The 20456-nt window shown below is 42.8% G+C and overlaps 1 pseudogene across 1 annotated transcript; it reads left to right on the top strand.

The window, feature by feature from the left end:
• The first annotated feature begins 16497 nt into the window (after positions 1 to 16497).
• On the top strand, positions 16498 to 17668 carry LOC148005955 (large ribosomal subunit protein eL32 pseudogene; annotated as a pseudogene). Its single transcript, XR_015621015.1, has one exon. The product of XR_015621015.1 is annotated as a large ribosomal subunit protein eL32 pseudogene (transcript).
• The last annotated feature ends 2788 nt before the right edge of the window (positions 17669 to 20456 follow it).

The raw sequence follows: 20456 nt of genomic DNA, 5'->3' as shown, positions 1-20456 counted from the left end.
ATATTGCTTCATTCTCAGACAAGCCAGCACTTGAACTAAATAAAAACTGTAGTCAAGAATCCTTAAGCTTGGTAAACGCCATTATTTTAAACATAAATAAGCACAAGTGATTATCTTTCCCACTTTTTCCTCCCTGGAGGTCAGGTACTGGGTAGGATTTGCTTCTGTTTATTTAGGGACTAAGGCAAGCCTGACCCTTCTTGGGAACCCTGCCAGGGTGTATTGGATGCAGTGAATATGAAATACTCCATGATGATTACAGAAATTCTATTCTGGATACTTATCAGAATATGTATACATTAGACATCTGTGATGATCAGAGACTTGAACTCAGAAAACCAGAGGAGGGAAGCTCAGGGCTGAAAAAAGTTAACTAGCACATGTTTAATCTGAGTTACTCAAGCTTCCACCTGGAGCTCCTGCTCGGCAACTGCGTATAAGAAGGAGAGAAAACCCTAGTGATGGCAGCCCCATAAGGCAGCACTGAAGCTTTCTGAGGATGAGATTACCTACAGATCAAGGATGGATAAAAATAGGAAGTGATGGAGAAAAGACTCCTGTGCCTCTCCACACTGGAACAGGGGGAGACACGGGGAACCTGTAAAGAGAGCTATCAGAATAAAAAATGTTTATGGTAAATGTCCCAGAAACCATGTGAAGAAAAATATTTAACAAGGAAAAAGTGCAGTTGAGAGTTGAAGAGGAGACTGGCCATGGTGCCAGATGCTTGAAGGTCACTGATAATACTGACGAGGGTTGGTCCGATGCGCTGTGGGTGAAGGTTGCCCAGAATGATGTGTATGATTTGCGTGTTTGATCTTACATCCATCCCATTCTTTTTTCCTCACTCTATCTGTGCTGCAAAGACATGGCTTCTAATAACATCCTTTGCCAACTGGCTTCAGACCAGGTTGACTCAGTGGGAGACCTTGGCAGTCGAAGAAGCAAAGGGAAAGATAAAGGTAGCATCCCCAGCAGAGCTTGTTTATCTTCTAGAGTTCTGGCCACCACTGGACAGTCCCTTCTCTCTGGTCAGAGCTCTTTGTGGACAAGCCTGCTGAGTATCTGGCCCCCCTAGAACCAGGAAACAGTATCTCTTTCCTGGGTCTCTCAGTCTCTGGGAGGTAGTAGCCTTCTGCTATAGTTAGTATTTGGGCTACCTTATCCTGTCACCACCTTTCATCTTTTCCTTGGGAAAGCCAACCCCCTAGAAATATATGAGTATAGTCATTCATTTACCTGGGTTTGTCAGCATCCTGGGGCTCATGTTCCCCATATTCTGGGACATTATTCAGGCATCCCTGTGGTTTTCAGGCATACTTTTGAGAAGGACATGAGGAACCTAGGCCCCAAGAACAACAGAACCCTGTGTGTTCTAGGGAATGGCCTGTGGGGTTCGCTGATAGCCTTTCTGTGTAACTATGTAGAGACCCTGCTTCTAAGGAATAATGGCTTCTCCAGATGTAGTGGGTAGGGCTTGTTCATAAGAAAAGCCTAAGCAAACAGCCCTGCTGCCATAGTTTCTAAGTATCGCATCTGAAGGAATGAGAAGAAGGTAGCACACACAAATTAATTCAGCATGTTTTATGTGAGTGTGGGCAAATTCTTTGGGCTATATAAGTGGAAAGGGGGCCCTCAATTTCAGCAAGTTGCATTTGTTTCTTAGATTAAGTATGAGTTTCTGATATTTTAAAATTTTAGGACTCTAAGCTTCCTGGCTGTTGAGTTTCTCAGTGTGATTATTGCATTTGCAGTTTTCCCAGTGACAGGTATTACCTGTCTAACAATGACTATCCACAGTTTGCTAGTTATTTTCCTTGTCTCTTTAGCCCATCTCAGATTCTGTATCATGGGCAGCTGTCCTGTCTCTCTGCTGGCACTCAGCTACTATCTCTTTATGGTGGAAGTTCTCACTAGGCTTGGTCATTACTGCCCTTTCTCCCTCTTACTTCCATCGCTTGTCTTGGAAACCCTTGATGGATGCCTTCTCCATCCATGTGCCTCTGTACAAAATCCCTTCATCTAATCCTCATTCCCTGAAGTCATCTTGGCATTGATTTTTCTTTCCCACCATGCCCAGGATGACAGATCCAGATATTCCCTGGAGTTCCAGGGGAAATTAGGAAGAACAAGCAACCTTTGCCCTCTGCCACTTCCACACTGTCGATCATATCTGCTCCTTAAGGTTCTAGCTGCCCTTGATGAGTTTTGCTTCAAGATCCTTCGGTGACTTCCCACTCCTTCCAGGTTCTTGACAGTCTTACACCATGGCATTGCTACCAGTTTCCTGACATTTTCAATCCTGCAGGTGTTTGGGGGACCAAAGCAGACCCTGGAGCCTTGATCACCACAAAGCCATTCTGATTCACTGGGAAGAACTCACTCCTCAGTGCCACAGGACACAGCTGTCCCCAGTGTCTCACAGAGAACGCTCCCTAACAATGAAATTAGGTCCCTTTTGGATTTCCTTGGAATCCCCTCCCTTACACTCAGATTTGGTTTTGAGCAAGCAATCGTTAAATGGCTTCTGCTACTGGGTCCTGGAAACACTAAATTCAAAAAGACAAAGAGTTCTTTTCAGTTTCTTTTCTTTCAGAATCTAGAGTCTTTGAGTAGACTATGAATTTTCAAAGGGGGACTTATAGGGTGTAGAGTGCTCCTGTGTTCTTTGCTGTGGACCATGTCCATTGATGAGCATGTACAATCCTGGCCTGCAGTTGGGCAGTTGGGGCAAGCTGGCTAATGGTGGTGTCACTGATTTTCACTAGGGGCAGTGAGATATTTAGCATTTTCACTAATTTGGAACAATCATGAAACCTTTCCTGTTTTTTAAAGTCTTTATCTCAGGGTGACCGAATGGACTTGCCCATGAGAGGTTATCTCTCCAACAGATGACACAATCCCATGGAAAAATAACTCAGGCTCTGTGCTCTGCTAAACTGGAGCTTGAATTTTGCCAAGCGCCAAGTGACACTGGAAAAAAAAATTGACCTTCCTGAGACTCAGATTTTGTATTAGTAGAATGGAACCAAATGCAGTCCAACCACTGTGATAAGGATGGAGACCCCGCCCTGGTGCCTACAGCACAGAGGGATTCAACAAGTGCGTGCGGCTTCCCCTTTGTTGGGCAATAGAACTCAGACACTGTTCACCTCTTAGAAGCCTCATTCAACCAATACCTCCAAGTTTTCTCCAGTTTGTAAGCTATGGGTGGAAACTGGAGGAACAGGTAGAAGCTTGAACATCTTAGGGAAGATCAGACGGAGGAAAGCAAACCTCTCTGAAATGTCACGTCATCAAGAATGGCAGCAGTTGGAGTAACTTTGGATTCCTGGACTGAATCTTGACACAACACTTTGAGGTAAAATCCATAGGGATTTCTTCATTTCATATTCCAAATCTGGGAAGTATTTTCTCCTCTAATGCCAATTTATTTTTAATGCGGTTATACAATCTTTATTATAAAAATAACTCACACTAAATCCCTCCACCCAAACATATCAGATATTTTCATTTTTTTCTGATGACTCTTAGACTTTGTGATACATATGGCTTGAGGCTTTGTCTTCAAATATTTTTGATTGTATAATACTAAATCAAATATTATTATGAAGATTAAAGTATGGCAAGGTTTGAAAAAATATGCACAATCATGTTTTTGCTCTTGGATAAGTTCGTGGTTTGTAATCCTTTACCATTTTTTATGTCATGACAATCTTCATGCCTGAAGCTAGAAAGATATTTTGAGATACAATTTTTTCATATTTCTGACCTGCTATCCAAATACAGAGAGGTGGGGCATTTTCTCCACTTGGAGATGGCTCAAGGCTCAGCTAAAAACACAGGCATCTACAATGACTAAAGCTAAGAAGGCGTTTATAAATAAAATGTGGATTTGCTTAGACAGGGTTTATACTGAGCCTCCACCCTTGGTATTTAGTTTTCCCCTCTCTAGTTTGGTTTTGCAGAGGTGGAGATGTGGGTGGAGATGGACGAAAGGCAGAGGCAGAAACAGTCTGGAGAGATACAGAGGATCTTAGAAAATCATGGGTGATAGCATGGTTCTCTCTTCGTTAGTGTCAGGGGAAGTGAGCAGGAAGAAAACAAGAGCAGAAAAGGAAGTGAAAACCTAAGATCTACCTCTTGGTAGGACAACCATGAAGGGGGCGAGGCCCTCCTGATAGGGGCTGTGGGTGAGGTTGAGATCCCAAGAAAAAACGTTCCTAGCCTATCATTACCCACTGTGGGTAGAGATAATAGACACAATGACAAGAGGCTGAGCCCCCAAGGCACTGTGAAAGTGGAGTCAGGAATAACTGAAATCAACCTCACACAGTCCCATGAAGCTTCAGCATAAGTAATCCCAGGACATTGTTGTAATATATTCAGGAAAACCTTAATGACCGAGAATAAAACTTCCAGGATCATGGAAGACATGATTTTCAGAGTCAATACTGAATCGAGTTACAGAAATAGAATAGCTAATTCACTCTGAAGGTGGAAACCAAACTCTGCCACACACAGGATTCTGTCTTTGTTCTTGCCAGTTTATGTTTGCTCAGGAATTTATTGACTGGTTACTTGATTGAGCATAAGGCATGTATGTATATGAATATGCATAAATGCATCGTTTGCATTATAGATTATTTTGTTTTTATTTTTATTATATAGATGGGTATTTGGCCTGCATGTATGTACGTGCATCACTTGTATGACCAGTACCTGCAGATGCTAGCAGATGGCATTAGATCCCCAGGGACTAGAGTTGTGAGCTACCATGTGGGTTCTATAAACTGAATCCAGGTCCTGTGGAAGAAAATTCAATGCTCTTAACCACTGAGCAATCTCTCCGGCTCATAGATAGTTGTAAATTAATTTCTTTATGAGGACTTACTAGGTTAAAATATATAAATAATTTTACATCTCTTGTTTCATAGTTTCAGATAATTTCCCCCAAGAATTGCTTTAATTTACCTGGGTAGCCAAAATAATTACAGGTTTGACCTAAACATATAGTCAATAGCTTTAGCTACTACTATTCAGGAGAAAATATTGCTAATTGAGTGTTAGCAGACTATTTCGATTCAGCTGAGGTTTCTTAAATTGCTACAGGGCTTGGATCTTGTGTCCAGGACTCATTTGTGAATTGAATTTCTATGTGTATTTGGTTTCACTTTGTGTGCAATAATTATTTTTGAATGGAACAAACCATCTTTGTTTTTAACAGCTTCCCCTTTTGCTTGTGAACAAAGCATTCTGCTAAGCAGTCAGCGTGCATCTAGAACTTCCTTACCATCCTGAGTCCGTCCTTAGCCTCTCAGAACTGAAATGCCTTTCATCAGATGATCTCAGACACTGCTACCTAAAAGGCCAAGTTCTCCCTTTTTGGATGAGACAGACAGGTTCTAATTAGGCAGCACCATAATTATAGGGAAATTATTCAGTTAAGAAATGCAGAGGAATGTGGCTGGGCAAAAGGCAAACCATCACATTACATTAATAGTTGTGGGCAACTTGGGAGTTCAGACTCAATATCATTGGCTACACATTTATTGAAGGAAAGAACCCAGATGAGGAATATACCTTGGGCAGGGACAAACAACATAAGCCTTGTGTAAGCAAATCCACATTTTATTTATAAAAATGAGCCTTAAAAATTGTAGCCCCAGAAACATTTCTAAAGATTACTTTCTTCTACTCAAATTTAGGCAAGTCGAGAGGCCCTAGAGGAGGAACCAGAAGGAGCCTTGTTGGGAAAGAGTGCCCTATTTTTGGTATAGTTTCTGCATCAGGTGGGATAGCTGTGACCCTGGTCTGTGCTTTGGCTACTATGCTCGTTGGCTCTCTTGGAAATGCCTCCCCACACATGTGCTCCCCTTGTCCCTGTGTATTAGATTTCTTTAATTCACAATCAAGCATGCCTCTGTGTCTTCCAGCTCATGTAGGACTCAAGGTCTCTCATTCTTCCCCATATGTTGGTAGTTTTCTTTCCTTACCTTAGTAGCGAAACTGTTTATCAACTCATGGTCTCTGATATTTCTCTACTTCTTTCCTTTTCCATCCCTTCCAACACACTGCCACTTGGATCAACCTTTACACTTCCACCAAATTAACTCTTGCTGTAGTTTGCTAGACTCATGCACGGTGCTAAATCTACTAAATATCTTTGGGTTCTTCTTGTACTGGACTTAGTGTAGAACTTATCTCTTGACTCCAGTCTTCTGTCTTGGTTTACTCTCATCTTAACTGTCACATTCACTTGGTTTCCTGTTATCTTTCCTGTTGCCCTTCTGGAAGCTTCTTTGTTAGATATTTATCTTTGACCTGAATCTTAATTCTGACCCTATTTCCCTCATTTGCCATCTCTACTTCCCTGGGCTCATCCCTCTATTCATCCGGATGCCCATGTCTTCTGTACTCCTACCTCAGTTTTGTGCATCACATTTGATGTTTAAGTTTGCCCATATAAACCATCTACATGGCCTCTCTCCAAGGACCTTTGAAGTTAACTAATGGCATAGTGAATTCATCACAACCTGCTCCCTCTCAAGTGTCCATCATTTGGGAATATTCTTTAAAAAAAAAAAATTCCCCAAGAAAACTTCAGGGAAAATACCTTGAAAGTTTTAGGTTGTTCTGTTTGGTTTTTTTTTGTTTGTTTGTTTTTGTTTTTTGTTTTCTAGCTTATTTTCCTTAAAGATTTAGTTGTTGATTAATTGATTAGATTTACATTGTTTTTCCACCAGTCAAGGAGAAAGCTTTGCACTTCATTATCAGCCTAGAAATACTTCCTGTTTAACCAAATATTGCTTCCTCAATTCTTTCAAATCTGCTTAAACAATATTGTCACTGATATCTAATTTTTTTATTTTGCAAATCTTGCATTGTTGAAAAAATAGGATATGTATCTTTTCCTTTTAAACTATTAGCCTTGAACACATAAATATATTGTGTTCTCAGGCACTGGTGGAAATAGGCTAAATGGAAATAAATTGGAATTCACATTCAAAAAGAAAAGAAAAGATCTGGTGCTTTGAAATGTCTCCAACTATGTAAGAAACAATCACAAAGCCTGATTCTTTCCCTCTGTGGCTATTGGATGAAGCTGCCCTGGCAGAAGCTACTCATCTGGGACATATCTTAATCACATTTCTAGCCAAACTTTTGCAAAAACACATCAGCCAAAAAGACCCTGAATACTAATGACAATCCCTTACGTTTGCATAAACAAACACATGCATAAGTGGTCACCTCACAATCTGCAAACCTTTGTCAGTCATTAGCTCAACTCTCCAGCTGTCCAGCCTGGGAAGCCAGCCTCTCTTTCTACTTTACAGATGAGAATACTAAGGTCTGGAGAGAGGAAAGGTTGATAAACTTACGAAGTCTTCCAGCTTGCAAGCCTCCAGTGCAGGAGATAGAACTCAATCTCTGTATCTTGAGTCTAGGGTTACTCCTTGCCCTGGGCTACCCCACCTGGCTAGGATCCAAGCAGTCTGCTGCTGCTCTCTTTCAGGGATTGGGGTTCGTTGATTTTAGCTGAGGAGAGAAAACATGGAGGAAGAGAGAAAGAATACATGGAATAGCTTCATGGAGACACATAATGTTAAGTTGGCCTCAAAATTGGGACTCGGAAGGACAAGCAGGAGATGAAGTTGAGGAGGTAGCAGGAGCCAGAGCAAGAGGGCATCTTTCATAGCTGGTTGGGGTAAGGTGTTTAACAGCTTCTTCCTGCAACTGAGAATGGCGTGATGGACCCCAAATCGTCCCATACCGTAGGGCACATTTTAAAAGTAGATTCCCAACCTCTGCTCTTACATTCCAGAGGATGGTTCTATGGAACCAATCTAGAGAAAAATTTCCCTATGCAAGACTGAGTGACCCACTAGTCTTTTCCCATCAACTTCCCATGACCCAAAATCTCACCCTTTACCTACCATTTAGAATAATTATTATGTTCTACTGTCTTAATAGTTCTTTTGCTGACAGAACTAGCTCATATTTGGGTGTAATCACATACCTTATCTAGTAGGCACTCAAAAAGTAATAGATACATAAACAAATGAGAAAAAGAAACCTGGGATCTAGAGAGATCCGGTGGTTGGAAATCTAAGAGAGATGAGGCAGGGGCTGGGGAGATAGTTCATTAAGTAGAGCAAAAGACCAGCGTTCAGATGGCCATATTCCACATTAAACGGGTGACTGTCATGGCCTCCTGGGAATCCTTGGAGCAGTTGTTATCCAACTAACTGAAGCAATCAGTTTTGGCTTCAGGGAGATCCAGTCTGAACATAGAAGGTGGGGATTGATCAAGATAGACAACTCATGTCAAGTTCAGGCCTTGCACACATATGTAACACCAGGCAAACCTGTGAACACGGAAACATACATATATGCATACCACACACATATGCATATGCAAACCTGGAGAAGTGCATTCTATTTTAGCCCCAGGTGAGACACTCAGTAGGGAAGTTAATAGTTCTTCTGCTACTCAGATCTTCATTTCCTTTACACGGGATCCAAACATACCAGAGTAGCCTCTAGAGAAGACTGCATTCAATCTGCTGAGCACAGAGAAGCTTCCACATGTCCGTCAGAGCATCCTTCTCTATCTCTCACCTGTGATTTCCACCCTTGCCACTCAGGCAGGCAGAACTATGCCTCTCTGTCTTTTCTCTCTTCCCCCTGCCCAAGCAAGTTTTTTTTTGTCAAGGTTCTAATCAACTGCGCTGTTTGGGATGTAGCTTTAATTTCTTCTGCTCTGGGGTAGAGTAGTTCCAGGATTGTAGAATGATCCCAGGGCTTGTATGAGCCAGAGTCAGTGTCTTCTCTGTCCACTGCCATCTCATCAGATCTTCCCATGTGCCGCTTTTTTTTTTTAAGTAGGTTCTAATTCAGGTATTTTTGGAGAAAGTTTCAAGCTGCTGGATCCAAAGATTCATTCTCTTTATATCACAGCCTTTTTATTAAATTCCCCCATAAACTCCTTAATATGCCCTTTTAAAAAATGTTTGTTGCTGGGTAGAGTGGTGGCATATGCCTGTGATTCCAGGACTTGGGAGGCAAAGGCAGGTGGATCTCTGAGATTGAGGTCAGTCTGGTCTACAGAGTGTGTTCTAAGCAGCCAGAGCTATACAGAGAAAACCTGTCTCAGAAAACAACAACAATAACAAAAAACCAACCAAACAAAAATGTGTTATTTCAGGTTTTCCTTGATATAATGTCAACTTCCAGAGAGTGATATCTCCTGGGCCTAATTTAGTCTACTTTTGTGAACCCATCTCTATGGGCTTTACCACTGGGCAGCAGCCTGGTAATAAACTGATACTTTTCATGGCCAACATTTATCCTTGCTGTTATATCCCTTTCCACTGTCCCTCCACTCCACTCTCTTCACACCCACACTTTCTCTTCAGTTGCCTTTGGGCTTTAAAACTGAAAGAGATGGACTTCTGCTTCCAGGCACTGCAAGGTATCCAAAGCAATGAGTTATTTACCTCACCTTTACAACTGGAGGAGTTAGAGATCAGCTCAAGAAGGAAAACACAGAGAGGACAAATGTTTATCCAAACTCCAAGGTCGCTCAGTCCTGCAGATGTGGCCGGTACCCAGACTCATTGGCACTAGCATCAGTGTGCGAGCATCTGCTTCTTGGAAGGCTTGAAACTGCAGAAGGTGCGTTGGACCCACCATGGTGGGCCTGCCACTGTCCAAGTGTTGGCAGTTAGTTCTACACTGAACCCTTCAGTCCTGAGAAAACTGAGGTGGTTGGCTCTACCTGGAAGAACACGTTGTTCAGTGTCACAGCAGGGTAAACCAATGGTCTCAGAAAGTTGACTAAAACTCAGAAAACAGCTGTCAGCCATTGAGGAGCAGTGAGTGAGTGGATAAATCCCCCAGAGTCTGCCTTTGGGAAGGAACGAATTGATGGCGGTCTACTTTCTGCTATTTTCCGGATTTCCTTACTAGATTAAACTCCAGTTGCCCACATTAGTAGCAGAGTTGGTGACACATGACCCGCTTGAGCCCCTTTTCTCTCCTGCTATTCCTGGTGTCATTTCACACATGGCCCATTTGTATTTAAAGCCATGCCTTTGAGCTTGCTAGGGAAATAGAGGAGAAGTAATGTGCAAAGTTCAGAGCTGACAGGACACTTGGAGCTCATCCTTATCCTGGTAGGACAAGTGTTTAAAAAGGGATGGGTCTTCTCTCCATAGAGCTTGAACACAAAACTGGTGATGGCGGAAGTGCAGCTTGGTCTTTATGCGGGTCCCCAACAACTGGAGCAGGGTCTGTCCCTGAATCTGTTGTCTGCCTGTGGATTCTGTCCCCCTAACTGGGCTGCCTTGCCTGGCCTCAGTGAGAGAGGATGCTCCTAGACCTGCAGTGACTAATGTGCTGGGGAGGGGGGAAATATCTGGAAGTGGGGTCCTCCTTCTCAGAGGAGAAGGGGAGGAGGAATGGGGGGACGAGACTGGGAGGAGAGGGGGCTGATATTGGTATATAAAGTTAATTAATTAACTAATTAAAAATGATAGCAGGAATTCCGAGCTGGTCTTACAGAGAGGTGACCAGAGGGCATATTGTGTCTCTTCTTGTGCTCCCCCACAATTGTTTTTTTATGCTCTGAACTATTATTTGAGCTAAGAAAGATTTTTTTATAATACCATGGCGCTTTCCTTCTCCAGCCTGAATGATGTGTGTGACCCCAAGGCTTATGTCGTAGCGTCTGTATGTGCCATGAAAGAATGTCTAGAATTGAGTATTACTGCGGAGGCTAGTAAGTTTGAGATCAAGATGATGATCGTGGCTGCTCTCTGCTTTCATGATGGTACCTTGCTGCTGTATCCCCAGGACAGACTCTTGCTCCTCACATGGCAGAAGGCAGATGGACAAGAGCTGACAATTACATAAAGCTTATTTTACACAGGATTTTGTCCATTCATGAAAGAAGACTCCCTTGTGGCCTAATCACCACTAAAAGGCTTTCTGTCTTAATACCATTACATTAGCCATTACATCAATTTTCAAAGGGACACCTTCAAGTCATAGCAATTCACAGGAGCAGGCAATACAGAATTCACATGCATCTATCTCCTGGGCCATGTTTCTGGCTCATGACTGAGACATCTTAAAGATGAGATACCTTGCCATTTCTGTAGTAGTGAGGAAATGTCAGAGCTACATTAGGAGTAAGGTATAATTCTCTGGTACCAAACAGACATGCTTCTCAGAAACTGCTAGTTCTGGTGGAATGACTACAAATAAATCTATGCTAACTGTGGAAACTAAATGTGAGTGCCAGTGGGCTCTTTGGTAGCCATCATGAACATTGCTTCATGGCAGTCCAAGACTCTGAGAAAAACAAACTGCTCTACATAAGCTGAATGAACCGTCCTTAGTTACTGGACTTAGAAGTAACCCCACAGCACAGCACAGCACAGCCCAGCCCAGCCCAGCCCAGCCCAGCCCAGCCCAGCCCAGCCCAGCCCAGCCCAGCCCAGCACAGCACAGCACAGCACAGCACAGCACAGCACAGCACAACTCCAACTTGAAGGGGCTTGGTTTCTCCTTCTTTGTTGAATATGTCCCAGAGAGGAGACCAGAACCTTAGCCAGACCTGGAATGGAAGTTCCCTTGGGTTACCTAAACAGGGCTCAATCACTGTCCAGCCTGCTTTCTTCTGAATGAGGCCTTCTCAGTCTTCAACACCATGCAGACATTAACAGTGTAAAGGAGAGACTTAACATTTTATATCAACTGCCTCTTAATTGCTAGGTACTCCCACCACTTCCAGGCACAAGACTGGTCCCAGCTTCTCAACTCTCCATCCTCTCCCTTCCCCAAATGAGGTGATGTCGTTTACCTTGGAAGTTCCAGCCCTGCCTAGTTAGCAGCCAGCTGCAACTCATCAGAGCCCTGATTAGGCATTTGAAAAGGTGGAGCACGTCTCACCAAATGATTGACAGTGGCCTCTATATCACACACCTGCTGCTTTAAAATCCCCATAAAATGTCAGAGGGAGTGTAAGTGAGATATCACAGAGGAGCAAGGCAGGCCATGAATGCTAAGTGTTAGGTGATGGGAGTGTTTGAGTCTCAGCTACTGGAAGAAAACAAAATTAGCTGTCCATTTCTAAAGAGAGAGCCAAGAGGTGGCTTCACATAAGGCTGACAGGCTAGCGTAGACTGGGAGTTCAGCACAGACAGCCTTTGTGGTTACTGTGTGATTGGCTTCAGGTTGTTCCTTCGAGATGCAGAACCTGTTCCTGGGGACCAGGCTGGGACAGTCTAGAATTATTTCTGGACATCAAGTGACTTTTTAAAATTAAAAAAAAAGTCTTTTATATTTGAAGCCAGTCCTTTGTGACCAAGTCTGGTTCAAAGTGCTTTCTCAGTGTCCCTGTGAGCACTACGAGATAGACTGGGTTACTGAGTTTTCTTGTAGGCAGGCTGCCAGATCCAGGCAGGTGGTCCAATACTAAAATCAATCCAAATAGCACCTTGTCTTCGAGCCAAGTGATTCTGCCTGAATAGCCAAATCTAGAAAGTGCTGAAGAAGCTTCCGGGGGTGAGGGTCTCTAGAAAGCAAGGGGTGAGGAGTTGGGTATGGAACTAGTTCATTACCTTTAGGGGGTAAGCTGAGTTTAAACATTTTTTTTACAAAGGTGGATTTCAGATAAGAGAGAGTGTAAAGAAGGAACGACCTGGAAAGCCCTTCTAGGAGGCAAAGAATATTTTAGAGGACCCAGTTTATGTTTCCTGGATGATGTATGTGGTGGGAATGGGCAAACCTGGGGTAGTGCAGAATGGACACAGATGACTTTATACCGTGTGGTTCAAATGAATCAAGTCTTTTTATTCAGCAAAGGTCAGTGCAGTCCACAGATACTCACCGTGTCACATAGACATTGGCTGCACTTAGGGTCAAGGTTCAGGAGTATTGGATGCAACAGGAAAGTTCTCAGGGCTTTAAAAGCCAAGCATCTGAAGCAGAAGCCAGTATCCCGAGAAGCACATAAATCTGTTACTACCCATTCAATAAGCATTTATTAAGCACCTGTGGTATACCAGACACTGTAAAGCTCGGAGGAGCTCTGCTCCTGATGATAAAGAGCTATAGACTTCATGGCAGTGTCTTCTCCTAAGTATGTGCACAGAAGCAGAATGTGACAAGAGAGAACATCCTGGGGACATGGATAGCGCAGAGTTGGAGTGACATTTATATGTATTTTATATGCATGTACACGCATGTTATATACAGATTTTATTTCAATTATGAAATAGATCAGATCTACACATCAGAAAGCAGCTGGATAGATGAGCGCGTCTATGTATCTGGATTGTCGTGACTGTCGGTCATCAGGTGACAGAGCTTGCCTGTCCCTCTCTCGTCTTCAGAAAGTCCACAATTCCCCCTGTGCTAAGAGGATCCCCCAGCCCCCGCGTGCCCCTTTTGAGGTCAGAGCACTCTTGAAGTGGTGTCATTACCACCCTTGTACAACTCTCACTCCATCGGCAGGATGCCCTCCCCTGCAAGTACGTGGCTTTTACTGAGTAGGCCCTTCTATCTCACCGCTTCATTTAGCTCTTTCTGTGCTTTAGAAAATCCCTTCCTTCCCTGAAGTCATGAGTTTTGCTTCTGCCTTTGTGGACTAAAATCCTCCTGAAACATTTTGGTGTTTTGGGGAAATGATTTGATCTTATCCTTTTCTCATGTAGACAATTTCCTTAACGTTATTTACTGATTAAACTTTTTTTCCTACTGACTTCGAATGTCTTTCATCACATTTCGGTTCCCACATTTATAAAGTTTCATCTCTAAGATCTTTTCTCATGGTTTATCTCATTATCTATGCCATGTTTTTAATTATTACAGCATTGTCAGCAATGTTTCATAAGGCAAATCTTCTTGTCCCTTCATTGGATTGATATTATTAAATATTATTATTATCATCGTTATTACTGTGTGTCTGCACAGGTAGGTACACTCAGGTGTGTGTGTGTGTGTGTGTGTGTGCCACAGCATAGTGTGGATGGAGGTGAGAGGACAATTTTGTAGAGTTCTCTCCTTCCTCCGTGGGGACTTAGAGGATGGAACCCAGAATGCTAGACTTCCGTGACAGCCACCTTCACCCGCTGAGCCACTCGCTGCCTGATTTGGTTATTCTTGTAAACTTAGGATCACCATTTTGATTTGCATAAAACTCCATTGCTCCGATTTAACCTTCGAATCCTCTAGATTTTTCTATCAATTTGTACAAAGAAAATGCCACCCGTGTGACTGTCTTCTCAGATAAGAATGCGGTTGATTTCTCCATTTATTTGTGTCCTTTTTCTGTTCTTCCGTCAAGTTTAATAATTTATTCTTACACATATGCCAACAGATGTGCACATATGTTTTGAATGATCTGTGTCCTGGTGTCTTGCATTTTCTCTGCATTGTAAATGGTGTTTACGGTTTCTAAATTGTTACAGGTTTGCTATAACAACTGGATTTTGATTGTCTAGATGGTAACCTGAAACCACTGTGAAAACCTCACAGCTTATAACTTCTTTTGTAATTTCCATTGGATAATGTTACATTTGCAAAATGAGGTGGGTTTGATACTTTATTTTCCCTAAAATTATGACATTAGGTATTTACTGCTATGGACTCTTTGCTGTGCCTACCATCCCTGGCATAGCCTGTCTACTTGGCCTTAGGGGCTCTCAAATTTATTTTTAATTGAGTAATTCTCTTACAGCTTTTTCTTCTATTTTCTTTAATGTGTTTAAAATGTTGAACTTCATTCTTTTGCCTCTTTTTACAATGGTCTTTCCTGCCAAGATCTTAGAGGACAGTGAACTAGATTTCAAAATAATAAGTACCAAGCTCTTAGCTGAAGGCAACAGAGGGCTGTCCATGTTCCCAGTCCTGACAGGGTTGGCAGATGCTACACTACCTCAGATACCTCAGATACCTGAGCTGATGGAGGCACCCACATTTGACTTCTGCATGGTCTGAAACCATGTGATTTCTTAGTCCCCATGGCCATGGCTGCGAACCCTGCAGCATTGACTGAATGTACTTCTTCCCCATCTCCCATGTTGAAGCTTTCACCTTCAATGTGATGATGTTTCAAGATAGGATGTAATTAGAGTTAGAGATGGCCGTGACAGAGGGGTCTATGTGACGGGATTAGTGACATTATGGTAATTTGGGCTACTCTGCTTTGTGCTCAAGACACACAGGGCACGGGCCTGTGCTTCTAGCCACCCCACCAGGAAATCTGGATCTGCAAATGAAACACACACACACACAGACACACACACACTAGCTTATTTTTGAAATGCCTTGGTTAACTCAAAGGCTGGGTATTTCTAATCCTCCGTCTGGCTATCATAGATTTCCCTCTGTTACTCCTAAACCCACAAACACCCCCTAAATCTATGATCTTTCTTTGCTGCCCTGTTCCTTCTGGGCCTAGTCTTAGCTCCCCAAGACACTTCTGGGCAGCCCTTCCAGGGGCCCCATTCCTTCTCACCTACATTTTATATGATTTTCTTTCTGCAGATCTAAATCTGAGCCATCTCCCTCCAAAACCTGGTGGTCCTCTTGTCTCTCCTCTCTCTGGTGTCCTCACCAGTGCAAATCTAAGGATCCCGCCCCATCTCCCTTTGCCCATGCATTGGCCTCTGGCATTCTTATTGATGGATCGAAAACCAATTGTGGACCAGGCCTTTCAGCCTTTGGACATGCAGATTCCGAATTAAATCAAAGCTTTAGAATAGATCTCCAACAACCATATGAAGAAAGACACCACTGTGTGAGGACACAGTGGAACGGTGGCTGTCCTGTAAGTATGGTTTCTCCATGTTCCTGTTGGTGTTCTCCCATACTGCATTGGATGACTTCATTGCAGCCTCAGTTCTGAGCACACAGCTCGTTCACTCTGTGTCGCGCATTCCAACACTCTAGAAAACCCACAAACTGTTGCCTTCCCGCGACTCAGATTCAAGACGACTGCATATTGTGAGTTGCAACGTTTCTAGAAACAGGAATGGCAAAAAACAAAGACTTTGACAAGTAATTTTCCCACCGTCATTCCTGTATCTAATTGGAATCTTTTTCTTTGGACCGTGCTGCGTTGAAATGCTCGGTTTTTGAAACTGCTGTTTGAATTGCTGACTTCAGTTTCATAAATAATTATCAGATGGTTAAATTAGATAAATTTGTTTTTATAAAATGAACAGAATTTTCTGCCATTTCTGAAATGGCCCCAAACATACTTCTGTCATTTTATGAGTGAATTCATATAGCATGGTGTTTTCTGCACTGCTCGTTAAAAATGTTAAACTCTGAAAATAGCTGGAGATAACCTAAGTCCTACAGCATCTAATACTGAATACTCCTGTATAAAAGTAAAAAGCACATTTATCTTGCTGGTGTGTAAATTTGCTTCCATCTTTAATAAATGGTAAAGTGATCTCTATATAAAAGAATTATCTCTCTCCTTCTTCCTCGGCGCTGCCTGTGAGGTGGCTGCCATCTGTTTTACGGCATCATGGCTGCCCTTCGGCCTCTGGTGAAGCCCAAGATCGTCAAAAAGAGGACCAAGAAGTTCATCAGGCACCAGTCGGACCGATATGTGAAAATTAAGCGAAACTGGCGGAAACCCAGAGGCATCGACAACAGGGTGCGGAGAAGATTCAAGGGCCAGATCCTGATGCCCAACATTGGTTACGGGAGTAACAAGAAAACCAAGCACATGCTGCCTAGCGGCTTCCGGAAGTTTCTGGTCCACGATGTCAAGGAGCTGGAAGTGCTGCTGATGTGCAACAAATCTTACTGTGCTGAGATTGCTCACAATGTGTCCTCTAAGAACCGAAAAGCCATCATCAGAGTCACTAATCCCAACGCCAGGCTACGCAGCGAAGAGAATGAATAGATGGCTTGTGTGCCTGTTATATGTTCAAATAAAACCACAAAAACTGCAAAAAAAAAAAAGAATTATCTTAAGATAAGCTTTCTTATGATTCTTATCAGTCTTTGATTTGTGTAAATATTTTATATAACTTTATACCTGGAATATGTAAACTTTTCTTTACTGAAAGTGTTCACGAGTGGGTAAAGTTTGAGAGTCCCTGGACTGCCAGTCTTGCAATACTGCAAGCTGTAGCAGCTCTGTGAGCACAGTCATGAGGGCGTCACCCAGTGCGCTGCAAGGCCCTGTGCTTGGAGCTAAACACTCTGTAGATTACATACTCCATCCTAAGTAGAGAAGCACATGCATGTAGACAAGCACATGCATGCATGCGTGTGTGTGTGTGTGTATGTGTGTGTATATGTGTTTGTGTGTATGCATGCATGTGTGTGTGTGTGTGCGCGCGCGTGTGTGTGTGTGTGTGTGTGTAATGGCCACATGTACTCATATCTGTACATACATTCATGCACTTGGTTATTTACTCATGTTGTAAAGCACTGGCTGAAGTGATTAAGGAGGCCCAGGAGCCCCATGGTCTGTAGCCAATAAGCAGGGGACTAATGTGAGCTCTGGTCCAAAGCAGGAACAACGTTTTAGAACAGTAACCACCCAGGCATTTTCTTCTTTCTTTTTCCATTGTTGAATTCTACCAGATATTTATTTATTCCTTATAGTGTTTTTAACTTGAATTTTTATTGAGAGGTTATGCCTGAGTACTGTATTTACGTTTCCCACAGTTTCCTCTTCTTCAGCCTCTTTCTGCTTCTGTTCAGATATGCACAGTCAATCAGAGGAGGCCCACCTGAACAACGAAGGGGGTCAGCTTCATTCAATCTATCAAATAACATATTATCATTATTCAGAAACAACCCTCCTAGACATACTTAGAACAGTATTTGACCGAATGTCAATGCAACTTATGGCCCAGTTAAATAAATGCATAAAAGTAGGCAAGAGAGATATTTTAACAATCTCTCTTTAATAAGTGATAGCTAGACAAAACTCAGTTATCATATAGAAGATTCATGAAACACTAAGTCCAATAGTGTGACCTAGTGGAGATTCATTGGCTACAACCTAGGTTCTTGTAAGAGGAATAGACTCACCTAAGAGTACAGGGTGGGAACAACAGGGCTAGCCAGGTAGGGTGTCCTGTTAGTGATTCAGAGAGCAGCCAGGCACACTATGAGGAATGTTAGGAATGTGAGCTCGGCACAAGTCCAACCGCTATGGCTGTGTTTACTTCACTGATAAGGTTCTATCTCCTGTACCACTTCTGACTGGCCTTAGGAGCATGCCTGACTTGAAAACCTCAACCCAAAGACCTCAGTCATTGCTCCCCGGCAGGTGCAGCTTGACCTTTTGACATTCTGATATAACATTGTCCTTTGCAAGATTCATGCCTGAGAATAACCAATCAAGTTTAAAGAGTTGAAAAATGGTCTAATATTTTAAGTAGCTTTATGATTTTGCCTTGGACCAAACTCTGAACTACCCATGTGGCCTCTGGGCCCAGGTTGGACATAATCAGTGGAATACTGTCACTGTAATCTATTTACTCCCATCTCACAAAGGACAATTCATACCCACTTCCTAGAGGAAGAGTCTATGTAGCCACCTGTTGCTATAAACTGTTCCCTTATCTAAAACAGAATGGCCTATGCTAATGGCCTGTGCCAACGACCTGAGCCACATAAAGTCTGATTCTTTAGCCCGAATCCCAGAAAAGTCTTGAGAACAAAGATGTGGCCTGGATTGGTAGTGTCACAACCTATTTGAAGCCAGCCTGGATGCTGAGAGACAATCAAGCTTTGTTACCAATGGCATGGCCCTAAGTGAAGAGCTGTTCACACACTTGAGTGTGTGAGTACAACCGAGTGCCTCAGGATATCTTCCCAGGCTCTCTCCTTTGCTGCAGAGCAGACTCTAGCCATAGCTTGCAGCTTTAGAAGCCATGTTGATATATTAGCTCAGAAGTGCAACTTAGTCAGAGCTGCTCACAGTAGCTAATGCTTTCTTGGAGCCTAGAAAACAGGAGGCAACTCACATGGCTGAAGAACTTCATAGGGAAAACTATCTGTAAGCTTCTGTTATCCCCTAAAGAAACCCTTACTTCTACCCAATTCTGTTGTTTAATTTTAGTATTCCATATAACTGGCCCCCTCCCAGGGGACAGGGCTATGTGGTTGCTTTGCAACCAAAAGAGCCTTAATTAATATACCAAGAGCCCAAGATAACCCTGATATTACTCAGATTCATGCTTTAAATGATAGCTCAGTGAAGGACAGACCCTATTACCATGTTCCTCAGCAGGGCCTGGAGAAGAACCTTGGGGCAAAGAAAGACCCGACCAGAAACAATGTAGACCACATCTACATGTCTCCATCCCCATGTGATGATTCCAGCAGGCCCGATGGGTCCACTCCCCAGACCTCCAGAAAATGGCGAATGTGGAACATACGTGAGCCGAGCTCTCTTCTAGGCCAATGGGTGGCCCTCGGCAGGGCTCTGCTTGGCCAAATGGGTACAGAGTATTTTTGGTTCCAGTTGCATACTTCTTGGCCGTCTTCCAAATAACTCCATTAAAATATAATTGCTTTTATTGAGAGAAAGGACAGACAGGCGCTGACACATGGAACTGATTTTATTGACATTTCCATAGTCTCTCTCTCTCTGTCTCTCTCTCTCTCTCTCTCTCTCTCTCTCTCTCTCTCTCTCTCTCTGTGTGTGTGTGTGTGTGTGTGTGTGTGTGTGCCTTTAGTCATGCAATCTTGATTGCTGCTTAAAGTATTATCTTTAAAGTATTATCTCCTTACAACTAACGGTCTGGAGGGTACGTCCAATCTGAAGATGGAAGATGGATAAAATTCATTCTGTCTATTTCTCCCCAGATCATGCGTTTTCCTTCTAATTAATCCAATTTGTACTGTTACTATTACCCACTTCTATAAGGCCACTTAGAATTGGCCTACCCACCCTGTAGGCCAATTAGAATTTTTCCCATCATCCTTTGCTCCACTCTTTCCATGATATTCCACACCTCACTTTTCACTAGTTTCTATTTGACGTCTCATATCGTTTTTGTCATTGATATTTCACTGCCCTGACAGAGACAAGTGATGCCGGGTCACTACAATCCTAACTTTGTCCTCTGATCAAGCATGTATTTTAATGTCCTCTTCAATTATCCTTGTTGCTATGGAAGTGATTCTCCTAAGATATAAATTAGATCATGCTGTTTGTTGTAGTGTCCTGAAATTGATGTGTACATACAGAATGTTTACATCTCCCTAAAACTCAGTGTGGAGATGCTAAGAGGTAATCAGAGCCTTCTGTTGGCATTCAGGACATGAGGGAGGGGCACTTGTAAATGGAATTAGTGCCCTAGTAAAAGACTCTCAAGCCCCTTGCCTTCTACATGGTGTGAGGACACATCAAGAAGATAGCCATCTGGTGCTACAGAAAAGGCTCAGATGTTAGGAACACT

This window comes from Rattus norvegicus, chromosome 5, assembly GCF_021556685.1.
Source record: "Rattus norvegicus strain SHRSP/BbbUtx chromosome 5, alternate assembly SHRSP_T2T, whole genome shotgun sequence".
Classification (NCBI taxonomy): Eukaryota; Metazoa; Chordata; class Mammalia; order Rodentia; family Muridae; genus Rattus; species Rattus norvegicus.
This window is presented reverse-complemented; position numbering and strand designations above follow the sequence as displayed.